General features: G+C 50.7%; 1 protein-coding gene across 3 annotated transcripts in view; it reads left to right on the top strand.

The window, feature by feature from the left end:
• Nucleotides 1-20,934, top strand: part of TET3 (tet methylcytosine dioxygenase 3) — a 156,993-nt gene that overhangs the window by 34,383 nt on the left and 101,676 nt on the right. The window contains exon 3 of one of the 3 annotated variants that reach the window (XM_073325184.2): nt 277-426. The exons of the other annotated variants lie outside the window; for them this stretch is intronic. The gene's annotated coding sequence lies outside the window, so the exon portion shown is untranslated. The remainder of the gene's footprint in view (nt 1-276; nt 427-20,934) is intronic. 3 annotated transcript variants of the gene reach the window in all.

Below are 20,934 nucleotides of genomic sequence, written 5' to 3'. Positions count from 1 at the left end.
GCAGGCATGACATCACCCTGATGTAACCATGATGATGGCAGCTGTCATACCTCGCTCGGGCGGACCCAGAGAGTCTGTCTGAGCTGCCGTGACCCAAAACTGCAACTCGGTTTCTCTGCTTCTGGGGAAAAAACACAATTACGAAGAAGAGGGGGAAGGCAAGGTGTCTTAGGTTTTGTCACTTGAGGTTTAAGGCCGGTTTCCACTCCGTGTTATGCTGATGAGAAATCAGTGGGGTTACTCTAGATTTAGACCTGGTCCTTTACTCTGCTGCAGATCTGATGCCTGTGCCTTGGGAAAATACCCAGGAGTAGCTCACCGTGGGCGTTGCTATGGGGACAAAGTTTGGAGCATGGCACTGCAGCTTGCCTCGACGCTAATGCTCCGGGAATATGAGATGGGGGAAGAGGGAGGCTAAGAGGGAAGGTGAGTGAGCTGATTTCATTAGCGGTTTCAGGAGCGTTCCCTTGCAGGGACGGAGGCTGGGTCTACACTCGAAAATTAGTTTGATTCAACTCCATCGCTCGGGGGGGTGAAAAATCCACACCCCTGAGTGGTGGTGTTAAGCTGACCTATAGCCCCGTGTAACCGTGCGAGATTTGACAGAAGAGTTCTTCCATCGACCTAGCTACCACCTCTCGGGGAGGTGGGTTACCTACACGAACAGGAGAACCCTTGCTGTTGGCGTATATAGTGTTTACACTGAAGCGTTACAGCGGCTTGACCAATGTGGTTCCTGTGTATTCGCCAGTCTGTTTTTTGTTGTTTTTTTTTTAAAGTGTCCCAAGCGATGGGGTTTCCACTATTCCTCTGGGGAGACCACTCCACAGATCTTGCTGATAGAAAGGTTTCCTGATATTCAGTCTGTACTGCAGAAATAACAGGCAAGATCCTCCGCTGGTGTGAACCATTGTAACTGCATTGGCATCGGCAAAACTAGACTTTTGACACTAGCTAAGGGCCAGTCGTTGCTTATTTTATTCTCTGATTGCATTTCCCGTTCCTCAGCTGTGTTTGCCATTTGGCTACGTTGCACCCAGGAGCCAAGGGAGACCAGCTGGATATGTATGCATCTGATGAAGTGAGCTGTAGCTCATGAAAGCTTATGCTCAAATAAATTTGTTAGTCTCTACGGTGCCACAAGTCCTCCTTTTCTTTTTATGTATATCCTGGGTATTTCTGCAGCCACTTTTACTATGGCGTCTAAGGGCGAAACAGCTCAAAAGAGGGGGTAAGGAGATATTGATTAAAGTTGAAGCTTCCAGCAACGCTGTGCGTGTCCCTGACGTGCCCTATGTCTTGTGTTCTCACAATATAAAATATTGCCATTCGGAGCTGTTGGCCTTTGATGCCCACGTTGCACTGGGGTAAATGAGAGGCCGCAGTGCATAGCAATGGGGAATCTGCCCACGGTTTGTTACATCAGCGCAAGATCCGAGCCTGGCCCTCAGGCTCCTTGTGGCGAAGTGCTGAGCACCTTCAATTCCGTGGTTGCTGCAGGTGCCCGGCGCCTTTGGAAATTAGGCCGCTGGTTACGGTAGCTTCCCTTCTTCCCCTTTGTAACTGACGACCGTCTCTGAGTTCGGGGAGTCCTGTGCAGAGAGGAAATGTAATACTTGGAAAGGACACCGCTCCCGGTGGTGTAATTGGCGTGGTTAAGTAAGGTTGTCCCCGGGGTCCAGAGGGAGGGGATCCATATCCTGCTTGCTGCTGTTAGCTGCGACCTAGCAAACAATGTGTCGCGTCCTCCTGCTTTATTCGCACTGGTCCTGGTTTGGATCACACATCAGTGGCTGTGGAAGCGTTGTGCCATTGACATCACAGGGCGAGATTTCTTTATTCAAAAGCACGTAAGTGAGTTAGGAGCCCATGTCCCATTGACTTTTAGTGGGCCTTGTGCTCCTAACTCACTTTGGCTGCCTTGGAAAATCCCATCCAATGGGCCAGCCTGGTGTAAGTGAGCGTCAACGTCAATGGCTAGTGTACACTGGCCCATTGGATACATGCACCTTTTGCAGATTCAGGCTCCTGCCAACGAGGTGAGCCAGAGGTTGCATCAGGGCTCTGCCAGGGAAGGTACCAAATGGAGCAGCTGTTGTTTGTTTACCAAGCTAGCATGACAAGTCCTGACTGGAGTGCTAAGTCTTTGGTGGCACCTAATTAGCACTGATGATGTTTGTTTGCTTTACCAATGTGGATCCTTTATCACAGGTAATTAGGGAAAGGGCAGGCCAGAGGGAGCTGTTTGCATTTAGAGTGAGGAGGGTGGGGAGCAAAATACCCTGGCCTGCTGCCTGACCTCTTCCTTTCTTTTGTTTTCGGTGTGAAATGCTACGCCACTGCAGGTACAAGGGGCAGATATTGTAGCAGCAGGGTTACAAAGGATGGCATAGCAGGCAAATTAGATTCCTCCCCCCCCCCAAAGGACATGGGGGGCTGGTGTTGCAAAGGAGGGAGGCCTCTTCTTCCCTCCCCAAATTCAACCCCTTAACTTGCGTTAACCAGGTGAAATTCACCCCTCCCCCTGCCAAACTGGCATCGATGGAGTTTTTGGGGGGTGCAGAATGGAATCATCCCAGCTGGTGGGCACGTAGGCCAGTCCCTTCCCGTTCCAGCTCCTGTGAGGGGCACAGTGATGAATGGACCGTTCCAGCCGTGGCACCCACGTCCCTTCCACCTCTCCCTCCCCTGTGCTGTGCTCTCCAGAACTGTAACGGAGCCCCCTTCTTCAGCAGGGCATGGCCTCCCATCTCAGTCACCAGCCCTTGGGCAATGGAAATGTCCCAACCGCACCACACTGGGTTCCTCGACAGGGTGGGTTCCATGCACTGAGGTGACACCTGCCATTCCGAGGTTGGGGGGCAGCATTTTGAATCCAAAGCCCACCAAAAGGGGCCTGTGACCACGATTTTTCTCTTCTGATATTCTCTACTCTTTGCATGATAGCCGGATACCCTGCATCCGTTTCCATTGATCTCTCGGTGGTTGGGATTTCCAGGGTGCAGAGGCACCAGTGGATTTCTGCATCACCCCGCTCCCCGCCGGAGGCATGCATTCAAACCCAGATTCACGAGTGGAAATTACTTTGGGTAACCACCTCCCCGGACGGTTTGGCATGGTTCAGTGCCACCGTACGTCTTCGCTCAGGAGAGATCCATGCCTGGACTAACTGGGTGCTGGGCGGGTTGGGACTGAGGTTCATTGGCAGGGTTGGGATTGGAGGCTGCTGGTTAGGCATTAACATTAGCAGAATTGCGTAAGGTGGCAGGGAACTGGAATAGTTGAGAAGGGAGGGGATTGAGGGGCATGGGCAGAGCTATATATACGCAGGACTGCGGGACAGGATCGGGCTGCGTCTGGCACAGCGGAGGGAGCTTCTGTCAGGCTGGAGGTGCCCCAGGAGAGCTGAGGATGGTTTGTGCAGCCCTTGCCTGCTCTGACTCAGACCAGCACCCTGCCAGTCCCTTGCTTCTGCATGCCCTAAGTTCACTCTGAAATCTTAAAAACATATTGATACCCCTGTCTGTGACGTTCATCTTATTTGTGCTTTGAGTTTGCTGGAACAGACTTGACCGATCCCGTGTTATTGGAAAAGAACCTTGCTTTTTCACTGTGCTCTGATCCAAAGGAAGTTGAAATCAAATGTGAAGAGGCTGGAGATCATAGAATATCAGGGTTGGAAGGGACCTCAGGAGGTCATCTAGTCCAACCCCCTGCTCAAAGCAGGACCAATCCCCAACTAAATCATCCCAGCCAGGGCATAGTCAAGCCTGACCTTAAAAATATCTAAGGAAGGAGATTCCACCACCTCCCTAGGTAACCCATTCCAGTGCCTCACCACCCTCCTAGTGAAAAAGTTTTTCCTAATATCTAACCTAAACCTCCCCCACTGCAACTTGGTGGGAAAGTCTGGGTCTAATCAGCTCGTCTATATTCCCTACCGATGCTTGTACGAATGGTGGAACAGAACCTTCGCCGTCAAAGTTCGTCCATTGCTGCAGATCCGATCAGTTGGTTCCAGCGGAAATGCTGTAACCAGGAAGAGATCTTTCCAAAATTGCCACTTTGCCCATCCCCAGCGCTGTTGGGGAACCCAAGAAGGATGCTTAGCATGTGGCAGTTCTGCATGGAAGAAGATTGGCTGCATTGATTCCCGATGTGCTGTCAGCATTGTTTTCGGAAAGGTATTCAAAATGAGACCTTGAGCAGAGACAATATTGCATTTTTGTTTGTTTAATCTAAAATGGCAGTTCTGTGGTTTTTTTTTAATGTACCTTCTGCAGATCCATTCCGCTGCATCCCTTTCGTATTATTATTCCCTATTAAAACAAGGCTTTGCTCTGAAATCAGCAAGCTGGGAAATGTTCACCACTGAGACCTCAATTTCCAAATGAGCCATATGAAAAAAAAGAAAAGAAAAAAGAGACGGGTTTATCGTAATAGTTCTAATTGCCTACTGCATTCTTGTGCCTCCAATCAGTGCAGCATGGAAGGTATGAAATAATGTCTGGATGGCTTTTCCCCAGGGGCCAGGCACAATTATGTACTGCTGATGTCATAAAGAGTGGGATCATGGGTCCCCTCACTTCTAGTGAATTGCTACATTTCTTTTTCGGTTGGATTTCAGGTGCTCTGCAAGAGAGAGCGCTCTCCAGCATCTGTGTGTTACGTGCAGTTGTCCATGCAGACTGTGATCTACTCAGGGCATGGAACACCCTTTCTTGTATGTCTGGAAAGCAGCCAGGAGATTGCGGGTGCTGCTTCAAATAAATAATCATGAAAAGAAACAGCTGTGGGTTTCTTCTTCGGGGACAGATGTTGTGGGGAGGGGGGAGAGTGTGAATCAAGTAATCCAGATTGCTGCAAGGATTTGCTCCCATCAGAGGATTTTTCAGTTGACTTCTTTAGGAGCAAGATTGGTCCCTCAGGGTGAGTCCACAACCCTCTTATAGCAAGAAATCCAGCCAGATCATGGAGCTGCGCATCTCTGAATTAACATGGCACAAGCTAGGTGTGTCTGGTGGAGTTTGCAGGGCCATTCGGGAAGGTTGAGGCCTACTATTTAGAGGGACAGCGAAGAGACCGAGCCCCCACTCATTGGATCTGACGCTTTGTGTGCAGGGGCTTTTTGTTGTCCCAGTTCTGAGAGGGGAAGAGCTCTGGTTCCCTTGAGGGGGACAACAACACAGCATGTATATCCAGTCTTGTGGGGATGTGCTTGCACTTGGCCCTTCGTTTAGCCTTGCTCTGCGCAGTCCATCGCATGCAGAGGTCTTTCAGTGGGCCACGTCCTAAGTAGCAGGGTGGGAGGTGGGCGAGAGGTGCATATTTATTAGGCACTCAGCTGCTACAGCGCCAGGTCCGCACGCAGGAATTGCTGGGTGGAATTCTCCGGCTTGGGGTACAGAAAAGGTCAAATGGCATTATCCCAATGGTATCGTCCAGGATTCAGGCTTTCAGGTGCTCCTGCAATGCCAATAAATAATACTAGCGGTCCCTGCTGGTTTTCAAGTCTATCAATCGTATACGTACTTACCTACCTAGATGTGACGGTTTATTGCTTGTACTTCATGGAGCCTAGGAGCCAGAGTCATGGACAATGAGCCCGTGACACTAGGGTGCTGTGCAAACCCAGAACAAAGAGCTGACAGCCCCTGCCCAAAGAGCGAGCAGTCTAAACAGAAGACAGGAGACAACAGGTGGAGACAGACAGATGTGCTGTTTCAGTTTGGTTTGAAATGGGCCAAGCTGGGACTCTTTACGCATGTGCTTAAAAATTACGAGCCAAGTGCCTCTGTGCTTGCGAGAGTGAGTGTGGGCTGAAAGGTACCACGGCCAACAACTGCGACTGGTGGTGGTTTGTCAAGCTCTTTGTTTGTACAGCACCTTGCACAGTGGGAGCCTGGTCCGTGCAACTGCAACATAAATTATCATAAGCACAGCAGATCTTTAGATCAACTCAACCCAATCCCCGATTGCTACCTGTCAGATGCACAGTAGCTGATGTCACAACTGGTAAGGTCTTTATTACTCTGACGAAGGGGAGGCTCTGACTTTTCCCCTTTAAATGCTTTCCCGAGCGAGGAGAGTTGAAATTTGCTGAGAGGTAGTTCTCTGCTCCCGTCTTGGCTCCTTCTGCGCTGGTTTCCCAAGCCTGTGGCTCTGAGAAAACGCCGGGAGACGCAGTGGTGGTTTGTGCCTATTTTTAGCCCATTTGGAGGGCCCCTTCATTCCCTGTCTGGAGACTCTGTCTCCTCGTGCAGTTGGCAGCCGGTGCTCCCGGCCGGATCACGCTGCCTGCCTGCACATGGCTTTTTTAGGTTTACAAACATTACAGCCTCGTGCATGCATCACCCCATGAGTCATCAGCCCCGTCAGGATTGCAGGACTCGCAGAACGAGGCACCGGGGGAGGGAGGAGGCGGTGTGTGTGTGCGCCTTCGTTTGTGGTGGGGGGGGCGGAAGGTGAGAAAGTGACGATGACCCGAATGAGAAGTCGGCTGGCCGCAGGAGAGAGTTGGGTACAGTCAGAACAGGGAGGGGACGTGTTAATAAGGAACCCGGAGAGGTGACGGCATGTCTGATCGGCAACCAGCAGCGGGGTTTGTAACTCCCGGACGCGGCACCCATTGCTATGGCCAGTCTGTCCAACCGGACCCGAGAATCCCCCTTTGCTTGGACCCCTGCTACTTTTTGGAGGGGGGGAACATACAGTAGCACAGCCGTGCTCGGGACAGGGGAGGGTCGAGGGCAATCAACAATGGCTGGATTATTAACGCGATCCGCGCAGCAGCCCAAGGATCCAAGCCCTCTTTATTTCTATCCAGCGCCTGGGTTTTTTCTTTTTTTAAAAAAAAAACATTTAAAGGGACATTTAAAATATTGTTGGGAGGAGGGAGCTCTAGCGACTGGGTGGATTAAAACTCTCACAGCCCCAGTGGCCTTCAGTTTTGCTGCTGTTGCAGAAGTAAGGGAGAGGGGAAAGGAGGGGTAGAGATGCAGGTAGGGAGAGTGTGTCGCCCCCTCTCCCCCCGCCCAGATCTGTTCCTCTGCACCAAGCCCAGTTACAAAGGGGGGCGGCAAAGCAGAACTGTGAAGGACTGGGGCTCCCTTGTTGGTGGGACATTCAGTGGCCTGACACCGTGGCCTGGCTTCGTTTCCCGTCCCCCTTTGGCTGTGCTGCTTTGAGAAGAGCAACAGTCCCTCCTCCCCGGCTGCAGCCTTAGGAGCGCGCCTTGTGCTATTTTTAGCTGCTTGTCTCCGGGCGTCAGGGAGAAGCAGCAGTCGGCTCTGTCTTCATCCGCACGCAAACCTTTCCCTCGCGGCTTGGGATCTGCGGCAGGGACCGGGGGGTGGCGGGGGCGGAAGGCGGGACAGACCCAGGGGTTAACAGGCTGGTTGAAACAAACCAGGTTCTGCCTTCTCTGGGATTGCCCTGGCCTCTCTCTCTTTTTTGCAGCCCCTGCTCTGCCTGCAGAGTGTCCTGGCAGCCTTAATGGAAATATGTTGGCCACGGAGGAATGCGGAGCTCTGATTAGTTCCTTCTGTTCCATGTGCCTTGATTAAGGCCTCGTAGCTGACTCCTTTTAACTTGCCTAGGACCCTAAGTCAGATGGGATGCAGGTCGCTTTGACAGCATGCTTGAATTACTGATGTGCTTGCAGCGTGCCGGATCCTATGACCAGGCGGAAAATGGCTGCAGAGGCCAGGCAGAGCTCAGATTTATCGGAGAAGGGCTGGAGGTGTGGGTGGAGGGGGATTAGAGATCTCCCTTGTTGCTCTCCTAACTGCAGAGCTGCCCCGGGCCACAGCACCGACCCTCCGTCATCAAAGCTTTCCAGCGCACATACATCAATCCATGGGAGGAGCTGTAGGGCTCGGTAACAAGATCTGCAGCGTTTCACCTCTAGGTCAACTGTGAACTTGGCAGGCAGTGATTGAAAACGTTTAACATCCGATGGCAGCTCTGTATGAGATCAGATTTCTCTGCTCCAGCTCTGCATCCCAGAAGCCACCATTCCCCTTGGGGGTGGTTGCAGTGGAGAATCTGGTGGCTCATGGGACCGAGTTCCTAAATTTACCATTGGGACAACACTGCAGGCAGGATGGGGGTCTGTGTGGTGGGGGATGCTCTAGTGTGGGCAGGGCTCAGGTGGCAGCTGGTGTTCTCACCCCTGTGTCTGGGGTGGTTATAAAGCTGGTGGCCATTTGTACTACACTGATGGGACATGTTAAGGGGAAAGGATGATTAAAATGACTTTAGTCGGCACACACCTTGCATGGGCAATTATTTTTGAATAACTGGGTTGATGTAGGTAAGTGTAATGTAAGGAACAGCTTGAACTCTTTGTAGATATAAATTGGTTAGTCTCTAAGGTGCCACAAGTACTCCTTTTCTTTTTGTGGATACAGACTAACACGGCTGCTACTCTGAAACCTGTCTTTGTAGATAGACGCTGGACCATGCCCCCTCTGAGAACTGGGAGTTGAACCCAGGAGTCCTGGCTGTCCGGCTGCTGCTCTAGTCCACCAGAGTGCACGCCCAAGAGTACTGGCTCCCAGCTCCCCTGTGCCCTAATCACTAGACCACAGTGCCCAGCCGGAGCTGGGTATAGAACCCAGGTTTCCTGACTGCACCGCCTCCCTAAACACATGCTCCTTAGCCGCGCATCTTTTACAGAAGAGCCCTGGTAAAAGAGCTGGGAACGGAACCAGGGCCAGTCCATGCTTTCGCGGGCAAGTGTACTGCTGAATGCACTGTGCTCACTAAGAGGCAGATAGAGAGATCTAGCGGAGTGTGAATTAGCAACCTACTGGAGAAACTGCCAGATACTATAAGAAATGGAGTCTCCCAAGAGTTATTGGTTGCGTGCTGTTGTCTACGTGGCATGTGCCTGTCTCCATCTAGCCTGGAACAGGCCCCTGAAGTCCTCTAATTAAGAACCTCAGATTCAAGTGGAGAGATCTCAGTGCCGTATGGCTAAGGGAGGAGGGATACCATGGGGAAGCTGCACTGGAAGGTGTGGGAAGGATCTTCTGCTTTGGACCTTGTGGCCTGGGTTAATGGCCATTAATTATGTAGATACCCTGTGTGGATTCCCTGAAGTGCTACTGGAGGGCATCATTTCCCTGACTGTGAGCATCAAAGGTGACATGAGCTGTGCATAGTAGTGAGATCACAACAGCCTTTAATCTCCTGCCATTCTCCCTCACTTCAGCCAAGGCCCTGAGATCAACACTCTGCCCAGTCAAAGGGACCCTGAGCACAGTCTAACTATCGCCCTTCTGCAATCAACACCTGAGGTGGAAGGGCTAAGGTAAAGAACCTGCAGTGCTAGGGGACCTGGGTACAGTGGAGTAGAACCATGGCTGGGACCAAACCTGGGTCAATTTCGCGGTGTGCACGGAACCAGGTCCCCATCTGGTGTCCCTGGGCGTCGCTCCATTGAAGTCAGTAGAATCAGATCCCCACAAGTGTAAATGGGTGTCTCTGCGCTGGAGTCAACGGGGGCAGATCCCCAGCTGACATAAATAGGCCTACCCCCTCTTCTGACATCTGTGGAGGTAGGCTGAGCTGTTGGCCCCAGGGCTGAAGAACAGTTTGGAAATGTGGTTGAAACCTGTTCAGTCCTACATCTCCTGCAAAGACAAAGCTGGCTTTTAAGGGCATCTGGGGACAAGTTGATTTTCTGACCAGGTCCCCAGTGGAGTTTTGACAATGTTGAGAGAAGATCCTAAGATCAGAGTTAAGGTCCAGTTGAGCAGCGGCCAGGGACTTAAGGAGATGCAAGGTGAAGAGTACGCAGCTCTGGAGACCAGAGGAGCTTCCAGGTGTGCAGTGCATTTTACTTCCCTGTGCTCGCTCTCTTGGCTGCAGAATGAGACCCGAGCATGCAATTGCTGGAGGAAATCGATATAAGTGAGAAACCTGGTGTCCCCAGGGACAGAAAGGCCACCCTAGTGGGAAGAGCTGAGCCAGTGGCAACAGGGACTCCCTTGACAGCAAGCCATGGGCGAGAAGTTTAATCTTTCTGCCCCCTTGCCTGCATGCGACACACACCAGCTGTCATGTGCCTGCTTCATCTTATGCTTAGGCGGCTACTCCTTCATAACGTGCTTCAAGCCTCTCCTGAGGAACCAGGCTGCCATCGGGACAGCTCATCAAGCAGCGACCCACAGAGGCATCCTGGACCTCGTTTGAAGAGCAAAGGTGGGAGGAAGCAGAACTTCCACCTGCCCCAGAGCATTATGGGGGAACTAGCTCTGCAATGGCGCGCACTCCCTCCTCCACCTGAACTTCTGCACGTCCTCCCCCAATTCTATGGCAGTTTGGTGGCCAGTCCTTCACGGTCTGCAGGGAGAACGGAGGCAGAATGGGGACTTCCTGGAGGGCACTGATAGTTAGCACTCAATTAAAAATACTCCCAGTGGCTTGGACAGCTAACATGGGCTAAACACACTGCAGACTCGAGGCCGGGGTCTGTTTTAAGGGCTGAGCAATCCTGATCATGCAAGATCGGAGATTATGGCACAGCCTTTCTCCAGTTGTCCCAGAGGTTGGGACTGGAGCGGAGTGTGGTATGACAGGGACAGGGCAAGTCAGGTGTCCTGGATCACTGTTTGAGTGTTAATGGGTTAGTGGACAGGGGGGAGGAGTTCAGTGATATTTGAATGGGTCCTTGTTTTTGTCTGTGAGGGAAAAAGGTTAGCAACCCAAGCTTATCTCTGTGGTCATATTTTAATCCATCTGAATGGCAGAGACCCCTGTTTCTGTGCCATGCTTCTGCCTTGGGTAGAAATCGGTAAGTTGAACTGCATTAGCCTACAGTGTGTACCTGAGTGGGTGTCCCTTTGAGTAACTCTGTTGCTGTACATCTGAAGTGTCTGACTCCTGCTGCCATCACCTCCGATGGTGACACGGTATGATCTCAAGCTAAGCAAGAGCTGGCTTGGGCACTTGGACGGTCACTCTGAGTCAGCCGACGTCCCCAGCTGGATGCTGTGTGGCAGGTGGTGGTGTCTTTTAGAGGAGAGTTATTTAAGTTTCCAGTTGAATAAGCCGCTCGTCCTTGATCCTGTTGCTGTATGCTGTTTAAAGGCTGCTTCCATTCACCCCAGAGGTGGCTGATCATCTCTTTGCCACTGTGCCTCACTTGAAAGCCACTTCTCTCTCTCAGAACTTTAAACTGGATGGCTCAGGGTGGTGGCCTTGTAATGAACAACTTTTCCCCTCCATGGCGCTGGTTCAGACCCAGCTCAGATCGGCCGTAACAAAAATCTGTTCCCACCTGGGGGCTCTTTGCTGATTTAGGTGGTTCCCCATGGGAAGGATTCTCACCATCCCAACTAGCACGTTTCTGGGAAGCTCAGCAGATGGGCCAAAGGTGGTGGTGCCAGGCAATCAGAAAAGTCATCTTCTGACTTGTAATTAAGGGCCGCTGCCAGAGGAATTGCTAGCGATGCTCTGAGAAACCACTGCCAGGGAAACGTAGACTCTTGTGATGTCTTTGTTTTGGTCACTTTCTGGCTATTACCACCTGTTACAAGGTGGCTAGTTCTGGACATGGCTATACTAACAGAAGAGGGTTTGTGTCTATTGCAACATGTTAGCATATAGTACCTTTGTCACAGTAACATGCTTCCCCCTTTGCTCCCCTCGTATACAAAGGACATCAGTCCCTGTTATTGATGGCTAGTTACTAGGTTGATGGCCCCAAGGTAATGAATTTCCCAGCAGCAGTGGGGAAAGCCGCAGGGAGGGGTTTGAAACGTGTATGTTTTGGAGCTGACCTAACTCTGTAGGTTGGCGGTTGGGCGGGGTACAGTTATGGCTGGGTTAGATGACACATCCGGGGTTGCAATGGGTTTTTTTTGGGGAGGGGGTTGGTAGGCAGTTGGGAGGGTCAGGGGTCAGCCGTAAGAAATCTTCGTTTGAAGGGTTGCGTTTCTGCCGGGGAATTCTGAGCACCAGTTATATGCTCTGCCTAGCCCGTTCCGTGGTGAAATGCGCCCATGGCATTCGGCATGAGCGGGATCACCCTCGTGAGCAGTAATAATCAGAGATGAGCTGTTCTTGGACCTGCTAAGCTAAACCTCTTTTGGCACTGAGGGAATCCAACTCTAGCATTCCCCAGATCTGAACTGGCCAGCATGGTAAGAGAAAGATTTAGAATAAGGGTGAAAGAACAGAAGCAAACATGGTTTCCTCTTTACTGCGTCAGGGATGCAGCTGTCGTGTCCCCTGTCATGTTCCCTGTGAAATCAGGTAGAATCCTCCATCTGGGTTACAGCCTTAAACCCTGTATGGGGGGAGTGTAAGTGCTGTGGCAATCAGGGTCCAGTGCAGCATGTACTCTGAATAGTATTATCCAGGTGAATGCGGAGATGGCAGCTAAAATCTATACTTAGCCTTTCTGATACTTCTCAGCCTGAAATCACTTCATGAACATTAACAAAGTAATCCTATCCCTTGGCGCGAGTACTTATTGTTATTTGGGTTTTGTCATGTCTCCCTCTTCCCTTATTTTTTATTCTGTACAGATGGTCTAGAATCAAAACCTTGGATTCAAACAGCCCTTTATCCATCCAATTTTTGTTAGGCCAGATGCGGGCCCTGGTTCAGCAAGGCACTTGGGTGTCTGTTTAACTTTGAGCGCATGTTTAAAGTTAAGCACATGCTTAAGAGCTTTCTTGAATCATGGCCACAGTTACAGATAAACAAATTAGGGGACAATCCAAGCCTGGTACTTCAGTTGATCAGCCATGAGGGTAAGGAAGAAACTGGTCCACTCTGACACATTGCTCAGTTAGGTGCATTACGGGGGATTTTATGCCTTCCTCTGCAGCACTCTGGCATTTGAGCCATGGTGTTGTACTAGATGAAGCCTTGTTCGGCTGTGACAGAATTAGTCCTTTGAGTTTACACGGGCTACAGACTTTTGGTTGCCTCAGTCTGTCATGGGACACCATTGGCCTGCTTTTCACAGGTGCTGAGCATCCACAGCTCCCATTGTCTGCAGCTGGTGCCCAACCCTTCTGGAAGCCAGGCCCACAGTGCGTGAAGTTGGGAACCCAAAAGCTTAGGCACTCAAACTAAAGGCCCCTTTGAAAATGTGGCTAGTACAGCTTTCCCTCTGTTGAGCTCAGTCATTAACCATTGCAACCCACCTGACAAGTGTGTCTGCTTTGCAGAGGGGTTGGGAGAAAATGAAGCCACAGAGAGTTGGAGGGACTTTATCAAAGTCATGCAGGAAGTGTGTGAGAGAGCTGGGCATTGCAGCTAGGTCCCTAGATTTCTAGTCCCACCCTTCCTCCCTGTGTTCTCAGATTGAGGTTAACTCAGGAGTAACTCCAGTGAGCGACAGCCACATCTGGGGCAGTCACTGGGAACCTGAAATGGTAACACACGATTGCTCTGCCTAGCTGGTGGAAAAGAAAGACAAGGTGGGTGGATAATATATTTATTTGGACCAACTGTTCTGTTCATTCCCTCTGGGACACCTGGCACTGGCCACTGTTGGAAGACAGGATACTGGGCTTTGGTCTGACCCAGTAAGGCCGTTCTTATGTTCTTAACCTCTTTCGGTGAGAGCAACAAGCTTTCAAGCTACACAGAGCTCTTCTTCAGGTCTTGGAGAGGTACTGAGGCCAGACCAACCCTACACACTTACTTTGGTATAACTGTGTCGCTGAGGGGTGTGAAAAATCCACACACCTGAGTGACATCGTTATACTAACCATACTCCCCTGTGTAGACAGCAGCTTCTCCTGCCAACATAGCTTCTGCCTTTCACGGAAGTGGAGTTCTTAAGCTGACTGGAGAACTCTCTCCTCTCGGCTTAGAGCGTCTTCACCAGACACACTACAGGGGTGCAGCTGCACTGATGCAAGTTTGTGGTGTAGACCTGCCGTAAAAAGTGTTACAGCTAAATACAAGATTGAAGAGAGAGTTTGACATAAGTAGTTAGCACCTATTCTCAGGGACCATTCAAGGTGAAGTGGCCTGTTTACACCCCTATAGCCATATATCAAAAAGTGGGGTTCGTGGTTACAGATTGTTATGATAATCCATAAATCCAGTGTCTTCATTAAGACCAGAATTTATAGTGTCTAGCAAAGTTATTTATTTAAGCTTTCAGGTTTGTCTTTTGAAAGCGTTAGCAGGTTTTCTTTGAGGATGAGGACCATTAGGTCACATACCGAGTGACCTCTTTTTGAAAAGATTTCAGAGTAACAGCTGTGTTAGTCTGTATTCGCAAAAAGAAAAGGAGGACTTGTGGCACCTTAGAGACTAACCAATTTATAAAAAGAAAAGGAGTACTTGCGGCACCTTAGAGACTACCCAATTTATTTAAGCATAAGCAACAGCTGTAGCTCACGAAAGCTTATGCTCAAATAAATTGGTTACTCTCTAAGGTGCCACAAGTCCTCCTTTTCTTTTTGTGAATACAGACTAACATGGCTGTTACTCTGTAACCAATTTATGTGAGCATAAGCTTTCGTGAGCTACAGCTCACTTCATCGGACGCATACTGTGGAAAGTGTAGAAGATCTTTTTATACACACAAAGCTATTACCAGCAGAAGAGTGGGGTGGAGGGAGGTATTTTTTCATGCCTTGTGTGTATAAAAAGATCTTCTACACTTTCCATAGTATGCATCCGATGAAGTGATCTGTAGCTCACGAAAGCTTATGCTCACATAAATTGGTTAGTCTCTAAGGTGCCACAAGTCCTCCTTTTCTTTTTTTGAAAAGAGTTCACCCACAGATGACAGGGGGTGTTTGCCTTTTGTCATTTTCCTCAGTGAGTTCATTGAGAGCGTAGTGATTGTCTGGTTTCACCCACATAAATGTTATTGGGGCACTTAGTGCACTGGATGAGATACACCACATGTTGTGATAGGCGTGTGTAGGACTCATGGATCTTGAAAGGTGTGTTGTGGGTGGTGTTGATCATTGTAGCAGTGGAGATGTCTGCAGGTTTTGGATCTGTTGCTATGACAGGGTCTGGTGCCGCTTTGAGTTGGTGGGTCCTGGTCTGTGGGGAGCTTGCTTCTGATGATGAGTTTGGGGGGGTGGGGGGGGATTTGAAGGCCAGAAGAGAGGGTTCTGGAAAGATTTCTTTCAGGATGGGGTCCCCATTGATTATAAGTTGTAGTTGCTTGATGATATCCCATATGGGTTCCAGTGTGGGGTGTGCGGTCGGAGGGGTTTTTTATTTCTGTATTGAAGCAGGTTCTCTCAAGGTATTTGGGTAGCCTGTTCCATAATGTGATCTACTTCTCAGGTGGAGTGTCCTTGTTTAGTGAAGGCAGTTTTGAGCGTGTGAAGGTGTATTCCCCGAGCTTTCTCCTCAGAGCATATTTTGTAGTATCTCAGAATGCTGAGATAACATTGCTTGGCCGTAGATAACAGATTTCATGGTGTGTTTGGGCTGGTTACTGGATCTATGTAGGTAGGTGTGGCGATCCGTGGATTTCTTGTATATAGTTGTCTGTAGGGTTCCATTGCTGAAGCTGATCATGTTGTCTAGGAAGTTGATGCTGGTGTGGGAGTGTTCCAGAGAGAATTTAATGGATGGGAGATGGTTGTTGACGTTGTGGTGGAAGTCCATGAAGGAGTGTAAGTCATCTCTCCAGAGGATGAAAATATCATGGATTGTATCTCAGGTTTGTCGTTGGTTTCGTGGTGCATTTGTTCACAAATTCTTCTTCAAGATGGCCTACGAAGAGGTTGGCATATTGGGAAGCTGTCCTAGTACCCATGGTTGGTTCCCATGGTTTAGACAAAGTGTTTGCTGTTGAATGTAAAATTATTATGGGCTAGGATGAAATGGATGAGTTTGGCGATGTGTTTGGGGTGGATCTCTGAGGGCTGTCCATTGCCTTGTAAATATTTGAGGCAGGCAGCTGTGCTGTTATTGTGAGGGATGTTGGTGCGTAGGAAGGTGACATCCATGGTGGCAAGGATGACGTTCTGAGGGAGATTGCTCATGTGGCAGAGTTTGTGGAGGAAGTCAGTTGTGTCCTCGAGGGAGCCGGCCCTTCGTGTGTTGAGTGGTTTGAGGATGATTTCTGTGAGTCCCGATATTCCTTCAGTAAGAGTCCCATGGCCAGCTATGATGGGTCTGCCTGGGTTCCCTTGTTTGTGTATCTTGGGAAGCAGGTAGAAGATCCTGGGGTGGGTTCATGGGGGATGAGTTTGTAGAGTTTCTCTTGGAGTTGATTGGGGAAGAATTTGATGATATCTTTAAATTATTGGGTAAACTCTCTGGTGTGGGGTCGTCTTTGAGTTCTTTATAGTGGGTGATGTCAAAGAGTTGTCTGTTGGCCTCGTTAACGTCATCATCATGGTTGAGGAAAACCCATCTGCATGAGAGGAAACTTCTCCCTACTCAATTGCGAGCTACCTATAGAGCTGGGAGGGGAAAGCAGGCAAATTTGCTCGCCACAGCCCACATTTATAGGGCCTTCCATAATCTTCTCTCCATCATTGCTTTTGTCCTCCCTTTACTTGTGAGTAGATAGTTGGGGCCTGCTTTTCAGAAGAATTGAGCAGCCACAATCCCAGCTGAGGTGAGTGGGAGCTATGGGTGGTCAGTGCCTCTGAAGATGGGGCCGAAAGGGGGAATTTCTGTTGAAGTGAGTGGAGTTGCACCAGGGATTACTTTGGCCCAAGGTGGTAGTGTAGAAAGGGCAGGGGTTTGCTTTCCCCCATGCTCTGGAAGGGAGGGAACAGTGCACCTAGGTGCATTGAACACTCTTTGTATCTGCAAAAGTCTAGGAAAGCAGCAGGTATTTAATAGAACTGCCACCCGTGATTTACCCACCGTGACCCGGCAGATTCCTCTTGGAAACTGGCTGGAAAATCCCTTCTCCCAGTTATGCCAAAGCATCTCCTGTTGCAGCGGCCATGCCGTTGGCCTGCGAGGACTGGGCAGGGCGCCCTGCTGGTGCCATTCCTTACCTGGTCAGAGGGGGCGCTGTTGAGCAGCATGCCTTTTCTGGGGTTTAAATGGAGTATAAATGTATCCAGTGAGCACCATGAGGATATGAAGGGAGGCAGGGTGTCAATACCTGCTCTGGAGCCTGGCCAGCACGTTGGGGTTAATATTTTTCTCTCCGCAAGCTCATTAAAAACCACAGGAGATCAGGACCTTGGTTTTACGATGCACGCACCTGCGCTGACTCTAGCAAGGCTGGCATGCTGCCCACTCTGTTCAGCGTCCCACTGCAGTCTGACGGGTTGGAGTCCATAATAATAAACAGGAATGACTAATTAGTCCTCTGAGGGAGGCTGATCAGTATCATGAGCCCCCTTTTGCTGACGGGGAAATTGAGGCCCTGGGCGGGGAGGTGACTTGTCCAAGGTCGCACAACGTGTCAGTGGCAGAGGTGAGGCACCACCGTAACCCTGCAGATATGTGGCTGTCTTGGGTCTTTTTGTGTTGGGCCATGTGTGCCGGCTGTGTGCGCCGGCTTGCAGCTGTGTGTGGCCTTGTCTGTGTGTGTTGTAGTCGTGCGTACATCTGTGTGTGCGTCTCTCTGGATATGCCTGTATTTGAGCCGGGAGAGTGATTCCCAGCTTACATAGACCCGTATCTGAGCTAGTGCCTAACAGCCATGGGCCCATGGGGCTGCTTGGGCTAGCTTCCCGGGTACGTACCCAGCAGGCTGGGCGTGGTTGTACTCAGAGCGGCTAGTTCGTGGCCACCCGTCCCACTGTAAACATACTGCTGTTTTTAGATGCTAGCTTGAGCAGACCTAGTGGGGGTAGGAATCCGTGCAAGCTGGGGGGTCGCACCACCCAGCGCAATCAGAGACGTACCCCGTGTGTATGCCTGTATGGTTTTGTGTGTGTGTGTAGGGGGGCAAGGTGTCCGTGCTTTTGCCCGCATTTGTGTCTGTTGTGTGTGCCTGTGTGTATGCACACACATGCATGCTCTTCGCTTGTGTGCATTTGGTTTTGAGTGTGAGGGTCCGTGTCCGCATTTGCACATGCCCGTTGTTGTTTGCGGGCCTGCTGTGTGTCTGAATCCATGCTGGGGAAGCCGCAGCCGCTCCTCAGAGCGCTGCCTGGCCACTCGGTCCCTGGTTTCCCCACCCCTAGCGCGCACAGTCTTCAGCCTTCAATCCGCAGTCACTGAACAAGCGGCTGGGTTGGATTGTTTGTTTCGAAGGAAGTTTGGCGCTGATGGGAACTGGGGAAGCGCCTCTCGGCTCTCAGTTTGGCCGGTTTCCTGGTCAGGGAGGACGCAGGCGAGTGCTTGTTAGGGGTGCTTTAGGGACAGCCAGAAAACGCTGACCCGTACGCCGCACTGTATGTAACCTAATCGAGTTTATACAGCTTTGGGGATAACAACCGGCTGGAAGTTCAATCTCAGCAGTATCTCTTTGCCCCATCTCTGCACGGACACATCTCCTGAATGTGGACAGGCGCTGTTGGAGTCAAGTGTTTTGTCCGTTGTAACCAGGGGAAAAACACACATGTTTGGGTTGGGAAATCTGGATGATCCAGTCTCTCTCTCTCTCTTTCTCCGCAGCAGAGAATAGAAGTAGGAAATAGAGCTCTGGGTCAATTTCCTGGCTGGTGTAAAGTCCAGGCGGTTGGAGGTGTTTAGCCAGGGATGAATTTAGCTCGGTATCTTGTGTGTATATCTGGTGCAGGGTTGATGTGTGGAGCAGGATTACTTTGTGAGAGGTTACGGGGTGGGCGCGCAGCCCATGTGTAGGACTGGTGTGCATACATCTAGGTTGATGTATTATTCTACTTTATTTGGGTAGCACCTTGGAGCTCCAGTCCTAGACTACGACCCCATTGTGCTAGGGGCTGTAGAGACACAAAACAAGACAGTCCCTGCCCCGAAGAGTTTACAATCTGCGTATGAGACGAGAGACAACGGGAGGTGGGTGCTGCAGCATTTGTGAGTGCGTGTGTGGGGAGGAGAATGGGGCTGGTCTGTGCCTCCCGGGCTGGCGCGTGTTTGAGCGTTGTGCTGCCTGGTGGTGCTGCGTGTTTTTGTGTCTCCATGCTGCTAGCAGTTGCATGTGTGGATTTCAGCGGGGTAACACCGGAGTAGCGGAGTGGTCAATCAGGGCCAGAAACACCGAAGCGCTTTGGCGCGAGCTGTGCTATGGAAGCTGCTGTTACTTACTTGGGGAACTGGCATGAGCCCAACGCAACTGCTGTTTCTCTCTTAAGCTGTGGGCTGTGTAGCTCGGGAAACAGCGCTGTGGATCTACTTGGCCTCGAGGCGCTTTTATTCATTAGGTCTGGTCTCTTGGGACAGTGAAATTGCAGAATGTTTTGAGGCAGAGAAGATTTACCATCCTAGGGAAGGCAGCGTATTCTACTGGGTCAGGAGTTGAAGACCCTGGGCTCGATAGCCGCCTTTGCTACAGAGCTGCAGGGCAACCGCAGACAAGTCCCTCCTCTCTGGGGATGTCTGCACTGAAAGAAGAACCTATGACACTGGATCCTCGGGCTTTAGGGCTCAAAAATAGCTATGTAGATGTTCCCACTTGGGCTCCGAGTCCCTCCCCACCTCACCGGACCTCAGAGTCCAGGCTCCAACCCGAGTGGGACCGTCGACGCTGCTAATGTTAGCCCCGTGAGTCCGAGGCAGTTGACCTGGTTTCTGAGACTCAGTGCTGCGGGTTCTTCTTTGCAGTGTAGACGTACCCTCCGTGCCTCTCCTCCCATGATCTTACGTTTCCTTTGGGTGGCAAGCTGCGTTCGCACCTCGGACTCAGGTGCTGTTTATGGCAAGGTCTTAAAGCATTTGATAAAGTGTGGGGGGGAGTCTCCTCACCCCCATTTTACAGGGGAGAGCCATTGAGTCCCAGAGAGGGGACTGCCTGATGGGGCCTGCTTCTCCCACTGATTTTTGTACCTGGTTTAAAATGAGCAAAAGACAAAGCCCACCCCAGAAGATCAATAGCTAAGACCCAGGCCTGTGCTTTGGATACCTGCCTCTCGCCAGGAAACAAGATTGAGGCATGACTCAACAAGCACCCTGCGTGATGCCCTGGAGGCAATGTGGTGTTTCTTCCCAGCTCTCCCCTACATGCAGCAGTTGCTGCTTGCTTGGGCAGCTGTTCAGAACTGGGGAATCCCCGGCTCGCCTGTCTTACTCACTTTGACACAGGTCCTGGGAGCTCTTGCAGCTACGTGAGGGACTGCACCAGCAAAGTCCTAAGCCGGCAGCATCGCCGCATGCGATTTCGTCTTGCTGCAGCCCGTGAGAGATGGCTTCTTGGAGGCTGAATCGCTGGAAAATAGCCGTTACCCTGCTTCTCTCCTTTTCGTCACTTCTCTGCGGAGCGGGGTGGGGGTGTGTATGGGGGACTGCTAATGAGTCACCGCCTCCATCTGAGCACATGGCACATGCCCCAAGAAGCAATTGCAATTAGCCTTGACGAGGAGAGCAGCCGGGGGTTCTGGAAAAGTGAATCATTGGCCTTTCTCTTCATGACTGTGTGTTCGAAATGAGCGATCGCTGAAGTCATTAGCGGCACAAAACAAGTGGGGGGAACAGAGAAGAGAGGGGGGAAAATATATATATATATAAACGAAGGAAGCTGCTCGCCCCAGACTGTCAGTTGCCAAAGCAGATGTGGAAGGTACGTGTGTCGTCCACCCCCAAGATGTTTTGTACCCCTTTAAACGTGTGTCCTTTCTGAGTGTGCTTGAAGTGTTAATTACCTGGGGAGGAAGGTGTTTTAGAGATCTAAGAGCAAGGGGAAAATGCCGTGCCCTGGGAAGCAGTGCGGGCTAGTAAATTTTGGGCTGGATCAGGATTTGGGAGAGCTGGGTTCTACCACGAGCCTGCTTTGATGACCTCGGGCAAGTCACTTTTTCTCTTGCTGCCTCAGTTTCCCCAGCTGTAAAAGGTGGATTGTGACCTGATTTAGTGAGGGGTTGGTCCTGCTTTGAG

The sequence above is a fragment of the Lepidochelys kempii genome, chromosome 26 (assembly GCF_965140285.1).
Source record: "Lepidochelys kempii isolate rLepKem1 chromosome 26, rLepKem1.hap1, whole genome shotgun sequence".
Classification (NCBI taxonomy): domain Eukaryota; kingdom Metazoa; phylum Chordata; order Testudines; family Cheloniidae; genus Lepidochelys; species Lepidochelys kempii.
This window is presented reverse-complemented; position numbering and strand designations above follow the sequence as displayed.